Raw genomic sequence first — 8,454 nt, forward strand, 5'->3', positions numbered from 1 at the left:
CTGGTGGAGAGTTGTCTCTTTGCCAATCATACCACATCTTCTTATATTTATAAGGTCATTTTTGCTTGAGGAATTTCCAACCTTGATTTTATTATATCATATAACATCCACCACATTTTGTACCTGTTTCAATTAGAGGTCACAATAATCTACTGATGTTTAAATCTCATAAATCCAAGCACTAAAAAGATACACATCAAGGAAATAAAACAAAAGTTCAGGGAAACGTACGATCTACAAATGGACCTGGTAGGGCGACACGGACATCGTCTCCTGTTATGCAAGCATCACCCACCATGAGAATACCCACTCACTAATCTGGAGTAGGACACAATCGGTAAATGTCCTAATCGTACTTGTATCGAGACAATGACGTGTTTTGTGGTTTTCAGTTATTCATTCGATATAATTATTGCCTCTGTGTTTGATTGACACGTGGTTACTGATATGTCAATATGAAAGGATTGTACCGACCTAGGAACAAACTCTGAGGTTCAAATACTGTAGATTCAGAAATTAAATGTAAAGTTCAAGGTCAAGGTCAGAATGATGCTTCTGCAAAGTTTTGTCAATCTCAGTGCTACAGTTCACAAGTTATGAACCTAACACAAATCAGACATGACTTTGATATATGACACGCATATCATCCCATGATGTATCAGCATACCAACTTTGGTTAACCTAAGTTTTACGGACCAAAAGTTATGCAGCGGACCTGACACGAAGCGGAACTAACGGAAGGAAGGACGGACAGACGGATGGAAATAATTATAATACCACATCCACATCTAACGCATTTCGAACCACCAATAAAAAACTAACAGAACCAATATGATTTCATAAGAAATATTCAAAATATAAATAAGATATAGCTTTTATTTTATATTAAGCAGTCTTATTTGGGGGATGTTTTATCCTCCAGTCGTACGATCTCAAATAAATTGGTGTATTAATAGGAATGTCTTGAGGTTTAATCTTAGAAATAATATTTTTCCCAAGAAACCATTTTCCGTTAATGATATGCTCATAGATAACAAATGGTTTCATCATTTCCGGATTATCTGCAATGCGTGGTAAATCAACATATGGCGAAGACTTTGATTTAATCTGGATACCTTCTATCGATAAACACCAACTACAATGCCATCCTCCTTTCGGAATATTCCATGTTATTGGCTGTCTACGAATATAAAGTAGTGATTGAAAGACATTTCCAAAAGAACTAGCACGAATTGTTTTATGTGAATCATGGAAAAAGAATCCAAACAAAAACGAATCCGAATCCACTCCAGTCGGATATGGAGAACAATTGTAGTGTTTAAGAAAATGAAGTATTTCTGGACGCACAATTTCGTCTAGATCTGTAAAAACAACAAGGGAGTTTAAAGGTATGTCATTGTATAAATCATGTAGTGAAGTATTGCATAAATGCATTTCGTCTTGAACCGCCCAAGAATGTTTATTTGTAGTCTTTATATGAACATGATGCTGACGTAATCTAACCAAGGACGATAATTTCTTCTCATGGTTTTCACATAAAATGTTTTGGGTTCTAATGCAAATGTCTTATCTCCTTCAATGACAATAAACTCATCCGTGTAAGGAAGGGAGTTTTCTATCTTTAGTTTTAACATGTCTATCTCATGGTTCACTATTGTAGCCTGGACTATATAATATGGCTCGCTCTTTCAGTTACGTTGACATGCTTTGGATGCGGTGGTATCCCACAATCCTTTCCACTCCATCCTTTCAAGCATGTTTTGCACGCATCATTCGACATTTGAGTCAAACATCTCCTTGTGCTCTTTGGTTGGTAAACTTCTCTCGGATAAGCTTTGCAATTAGCTGTGCTCCGTATCTTAATGTCTACAAGATTTATCTTCAAAGCGACAAGAGTAATGTATAATATATACATGACATATGTGCAAAACATTATTATTACAGTAAACTTGAAAAAAACGAGCCTTATTTCGTCGCCGGTACATTATATTCTGTGTCAAATTCTCTGAAAAAAGGAATATCATATATTAATAACCTATTTAAAGGAGAAGATGCAATAAGGCCCTTATTTGGCCCAAATATTACTGCAACTTTAAAAGTTATCCTACATATTCTTAAATTTGTCCTACTAGACTAAGGTACGAGGTATTTAGAAAATAAAAACAAATTTGACATTTAAAGAGTAACCATAGTAACAAACCATGACGAAATTCATATATTTTGCGATTTTCCTTGTTTTTCATCAAATTTTAAGTATATTTCAGATTGGCAAAGTATGTGTGCATTCAAAAATCAACTTTATATTTGGTGAGATTATGTCAGTAGTTGTAATAAAGCTTTTTTTTAATTATTTTGTTGTTTCTTGGCTGCGCACGATGTTTCAACAATGGAAATAACGATGGAAAACTGCTTAAATTCTGTATTTTTTGTCATTTTCATGAAAACGGTACATATTATGACGTAATTGTGACGTCATCAGATAAAAAATCTTATGTTTTTCATTTATATTTCTTGACTCTATGCATTTCCAAACATTATGTGCCAGTTTGGTATAGTTGTCAAACATTTTATTTTCTTGGCCCAAAACCGGGCCTTAATGTCCCTACTCCTTTCTTTTATTCTCTCGAATGATAATAGAATTCACAGTAATAGAAATGACATGAAACTTCTGACCTAGGAATGATTTTTTTAGTATTTTCTGTTTTTATTTTTAAAATTTCATGTTGCCATTGTATGATATTGTCTTATCATGTACCAGCTCATATACTTTCGTATTTGAAAAACAGAGAAGTGAAAAAAAGACATCATATGGAAGAATCTATTTTTCTAAATAAAAGAAAAATTTAGGGAAGCATCTCAACGACAGAACTTACTGTAGGACATCTAGAGGTCAACTTTCAGCCGTCATCTACTTACCAGTTGAAGAAAGATTTTGATGAAGCGCGGGTTTCGAACAAGCTGTGGGTAATTTAGAATAGCAACCGTTATTTGTTACTCGCCTCTGATACTAAGTTCTACTTTTTAAATCACATGGTAGTGTAAATGTATATTTGTATAACGCAAAACAAAAACTACAAACAGTTCCAATCTTTATTTACTATATATAACCTATATAATACATACTTACCATACACAACTACATCCAGCTCTTGTCCATAATTAACAGGATTTCATTTTGATCAAGCATCTATAGGAAGTACTGTCATCAAAACTTAGAAATTTATTCTTAAGCGTTTTGCTGTTTACATTTTCATATTTGTCAACTTGGTCCAACTTTTCAAAAGTCTTGTATAAATAATCAAACTTCTTTTCCCAATGATACGTATATCCAGTTGGAGGAGTCAGACCGCAGTTCAAATACACACTACTATTTGAATCAGCGTTATCTGCAAGAAAATATATATATATCAATTGTAAGATAAAAATGAAATAGATACCATATACATGATAACATCATTTTTGTTTATTAACCTTAGCCAGATAAAAAATAAAAAAACTTCAAGACGGCAAAACAAAAGCTCAGTCATCTCTTTTTGTCTTTTAGATTAGTTTTGTTACTGGACATCACTGTCGATAATAAAGCAGAGAGCCGTATCCGTTATATCATAAAGGATAAACGAGTTGATAAGCAGTCACTTACCTTTTAATTAGTCATCGGACATCATCTACAAATGATGTTTGCAGATGCAAACATTTAGTGTTTCAATCCTAAGAGTGGTTACAAAAGTGTCTATCCTCACTGAATCTTTATTGTAGAAAATTAAACCTAACATTGAATGTCGTAAAAAATACCGATAATAGTGTTTAATAAATCTGGAAAATTATTCAAAGACTATTTTCTGTTATGTTCAGCATTGCATGACAACTGTACAAGAGTAAGCATTCCTTATACATGATTTATTTTGCAATTTGAGCTTAATCAGTGTTTTAAATGATAGCGAATGTTCATTTCTGTCTAGGAGCAATATATAATAGTCCGATCTTTTGTCAATGTGAATACCTATTATGAAAAGATACAGTTTTAATATAGTTTTAAACTTTTTCACGTAAACAACATTTAAGCGCATTACTAAAAATATACTATTCATAATTTAGTGATAGACGTCAGCATCCAATTCATGTGCAGAAATTATCTGGTTCTACATTTCAGGAAGCTCTGGTTTGTAGTTCCTGAAAATATTCAAAATTGAATACATAGTCATTATGCGTAAGAATAAATAAGTTTTCGGTATATAAGAAATTGATGAGTGGTGTACATGTAGTTCTTGAGATAAATCAAAATTGAATACATGGTATTATGTGTAAGAATATATAAGTATTTGGTACACCGTAAGTTAATGATTCTGAAAAAAGCATCAATCAGTATGGCATTCTCACATTAAACTAGATTCCATATTTCAGGAAGCTCAGATTTGTAGTTCCTTAGAAAACTGCGACAATTTTATTTTTGATGGACTGACGAACGGACACACGGACGAACAAACCGACATACGTACCAGTACCAGTTTACCCCGCCCACTTTTCCCTTCGGGCGGAGTTAAAATTATGAGGAAAATAAAATAAAACAGTCTTCAAAACTTTACATGGAAAAATTAATACTAAGCAACACGAAAACAACCAAAAACCGTAAGTAATTTCTGGTGCTCAGGATAAAATGTATTTATTGTATGCCTATTTTGCTATAGTGTTTTTGTCTATCTCTGATTGTATCGTGTGAAACTTTGAAATAATAAGACGATGAAATTATTCAAGTAAAAAAGGCCATAATTTTAAAATTCGTAAGAAACTTGGAACAAAACACCAATTATAGATATTACCAAAATAAGTGGTACAGGATGTTGTTTGACTTGAACGGGATTGAAAGAAAAAGAAAAGGCCACTTTTACAATAATAGATCCACAGATTACTGCATGTCATATAATCATTTAACAACAGGGGCATTTTAAGTAAGATAAGGTAGAAAGCTTACAGTCAAATGAATAGAGAGGCAAAGTTTCAAGAGAAAAAATATAGATAATTTCCCAGTACGTTGTAGTTCATTATTATTATAGTATTACAGTTCGTTTCTATGTGTGTTACATTTTAATGTTGTGTTTCTGTTGTGTCGTAGTTCTCAACAGTTGCACTGCCAAAATACAGGTATAGATAGATTGTAGAACTGTGAATGTCCATATGTATATGTATATAACAATAATATTAGTTTGTTTTTAATTTATTGATAACAAAATCAATATCTATACCAATAAAAACAATATTTAAAGATCTAATTACAGTGTTGATTTGGTAACCTTTTAGAATAATTTGATTTATAGGATCGATTAGTTTACCCTGGTTTTCCTCTTATAGTTGATGTGTTTCCCACGGTATTAGTTTGTTACATGGATTTGTTTTTGCTTAATCGAATTATGACTATTGAACAGCGGTATACTACTGTTGCCTTTATTTACCCGGTTCAGACAAACGTTTAAACCAAATCTTTGTACCTATGCAAGAATTCACTGAATAACCCATATTTCAGTCAGTGCTTGCATCTCATATATCCCAGTGAACTTGAAATTAAGGATACTACTGATACTAGAAGGACTGCTTCATACCTTGATCTTTTCCTCACAATTGACACAGATGGACGACTTCAAACTAAAATCTATGACACACGGGATGACTTTAACTTCCCAATTATCAATTTTCCATTTCTCAGCAGTAACATACTCTCTGCTCCGTCTTATGGTGTTTACATATCTAAATTGATACGTTATGCTCGTGCATGTACGGACTTCATATACAGGAGTGTGCTCCGTACGCAGAAACTGCTCCAACAGAGTTATGAGGAGGAAAGATTAAAAATTACACTCCGTAACGAATTGGTTGATCTATACGATGTGTCTGTGTCTAAACTAACACATGACATTTATACCACGTCTTAGATTATGGTTTAACATCTATGTCGTCTTTCTTCTAAGTACCGAACGTGACCTATTCCCGAATATGACTGTTTTGCCGAGTGTGAATTTGCATTGCTATACGACGTGTCTCGGTATTTATACATCCAACATTCATGTATTTATTTATGATGTTTCTGTTGTGGTTTCGGTTGGATATTGTGTTATGGCTTATCGTTTGTGGTTTGAATTCTGTATTTTCGGTACATTTCACATATGTCTTATTTATCAGTATAGTTGAGTTAATTTCCATTTTCCATGGATATAGTATTGTGTTGGTCCAAATAATTATGACGTCGTCACAGCATTTATTTAAAATAGCCTTTCAATACCGTCATAGTCATGATATAATTGTTTGGACTAGTATTGTGAAAATAATTATATGAATTTCAAGATGATATATTCGTTACAAAAATACGCCACCGGTTGTGATGTCCGTTGTTATTCTGCGATTTACATGTTGTAACGACTATTATATTATTTATTTTTGTGTTTCTCTGTGCTGAGTGTTCTTGCGTTTGTTTGTGCTGTATTTCTGTCACGTAGTGTTGTCATTTTAGCGATATTTTTTAACATTGCCATATAAGCGGGAGGTTTGGCTAGCCATAAAACCAGGTTCAACCTACCATTTTTTCTTAAAATGTCCTTAACCAAGTCAGGAATATGGCAGTTGTTATCAAATAGTTCGTTTCTATGTATGTTAGCGTTTGTTTTTGTTGCACTTCAGTGCTTCTGTTGTTCCGTTGTTTTCCTCTTATAGTTGATGTGTTTCCCTCGGTTTTAGTTTGTAACCCGGATTTTTTTTCTCTCAATCGATTTATGACTTTTGAAACGGTATACTACTGTTGCCTTTATTTAGTAAAAGTTTTAAGTAATTTGTGGTAACGAAATCCCTGACTTAATCATTTGCTAGTAATACATAGATTACTTTCATTGAAATCCAAAACGTCACTACAGACACGGGCATAGCAAACCAGTTGAGAAATATAAACACCGTCAGATGGTGCATAAGGAACATCACCATCCATAAAAGGAAAAATTAACAATTGGGAAAAAAAAATCGTCTTGTCTTGTAGATCATTTGTGCTTTTAAAGTTTCTGTCTATCTGTTACAGTTTTAAACTAATCCACAAAAAACACTTTAAATGGTTATAATCGTCATTTTAGGGTTAAAACTGCTATATTGAGGCGTCTGACAATTTTGATTAAAATAGACAGTTTGTAGATCTTGACATTTTGAACATGTTTACCCAACCAGATTTTCTATATCTATAAAAAAATCATTTTACTCCTATGTTCAATTTTAACCTTGGTGCCAATGTTGGTTGTCCGGCTTGATGATAGGACATTTCTGTTTAAACTAGAGACCCCAAGGATGATTGTGACCAAGGTGGTCCCAAGGGCCGAGTAGTTTCAGAGGAGAAGATTTTTGTTAAACTTGTGAACGATGAACGACCATGGACGTTAAGTGATGAAAAGAGCTTTCACTGGGCCCTTTGTACAAGTTGAAAATAATTGGCATATGGCAAAAAAAATATATATACCTGAAAAATAAAATGAGCTTTTGGCGAGGTCGATTTTAGACTTTATAATGACTAAGTACTTTAACAATCTTACCTTTATATGAGAAATTATATCCGACAATTTATTAGCAGTGCGAGAAACATAACATACCCAATTGCATCCAAAATAGGAACTTAATCATTAATAATTTTAGAGTGTAAACCGTTTCATTATATGGGGCTTTTTTATGTCATCGAAAATCATAAAATTTGTTACTTGCGAATCATCATTCAGCTCTTCAAAAACTGAATGCTTTCTTCAGATTAACCCCATTTTTTTAATTCTTCGTTTTATCTAATAGCATTTCAGCAATTTAATGCCTCAAACTTTAATTTGTTTGTATTTTTGTCATTCTATCAATTTATAGCTTTATTGTACTGACATTAATGGCATTTACTTTAGTTTATTCAATCTTGTCTCTGAGATATCCAATGCTACAGGGAGATATACTTTTGACAGGCTTTCTTAAACTGGCCGTTATACAACACTGGTTTGCATCAACCATTCAAAAACATGTGGCGGATTAAAGTTTATCTATCCCTTGACTTTTTTGTTTTTAATAGTCTTATTGAACAATGCATCATATTTGCTATAGTCTATATTTACTTACCTAGCTGAAGAAAACAATCTTTTCACACTAAACATGATGATTATATTCAACATTTTATCATTGTCTTAATAAGCTCAAATCAACAAGGAAGTCGATGATCTTTTATGTATTAAAAATAAAGACATTTGATATATTTATTTGTGTTTCACCATTGTGAAATTCGTGTATCAAATTTATCAGGTAAGCCTCCACCTTATTGTGAATACGTACATTATATATTCTCCTAGAGTATCATGTAAAGATAGGTGAAGTCACCTGTACCCTTGTTAGCCATTAACAGTACTGTTCACATTTGAGTTACAGTTCGAGTTCTGCCGTCGCACTATCTAGAATAAAATATTT

General features: G+C 32.8%; 1 long non-coding RNA gene across 2 annotated transcripts; it reads right to left on the reverse strand.

Annotated features, from left to right (window-relative positions):
• Positions 1–862: 862 nt before the first annotated feature.
• On the reverse strand, positions 863–8,213 carry LOC127705319 (uncharacterized). Of its 2 annotated transcripts, XR_007983824.1 has the most exons (4): positions 8,113–8,213; positions 4,082–4,170; positions 3,128–3,386; positions 863–2,005 (listed from the first exon to the last, which is right to left on the reverse strand). It is a non-coding gene; the product is annotated as an uncharacterized LOC127705319 (long non-coding RNA). The 2 variants fall into 2 exon arrangements; XR_007983825.1 differs by having other exon boundaries at positions 3,128–4,170.
• Between the last annotated feature and the right edge of the window lie 241 nt (positions 8,214–8,454).

The sequence above is a fragment of the Mytilus californianus genome, unplaced genomic scaffold (assembly GCF_021869535.1).
Source record: "Mytilus californianus isolate M0D057914Y unplaced genomic scaffold, xbMytCali1.0.p SCAF_6, whole genome shotgun sequence".
In the NCBI taxonomy this organism is placed as follows: Eukaryota; Metazoa; Mollusca; class Bivalvia; order Mytilida; family Mytilidae; genus Mytilus; species Mytilus californianus.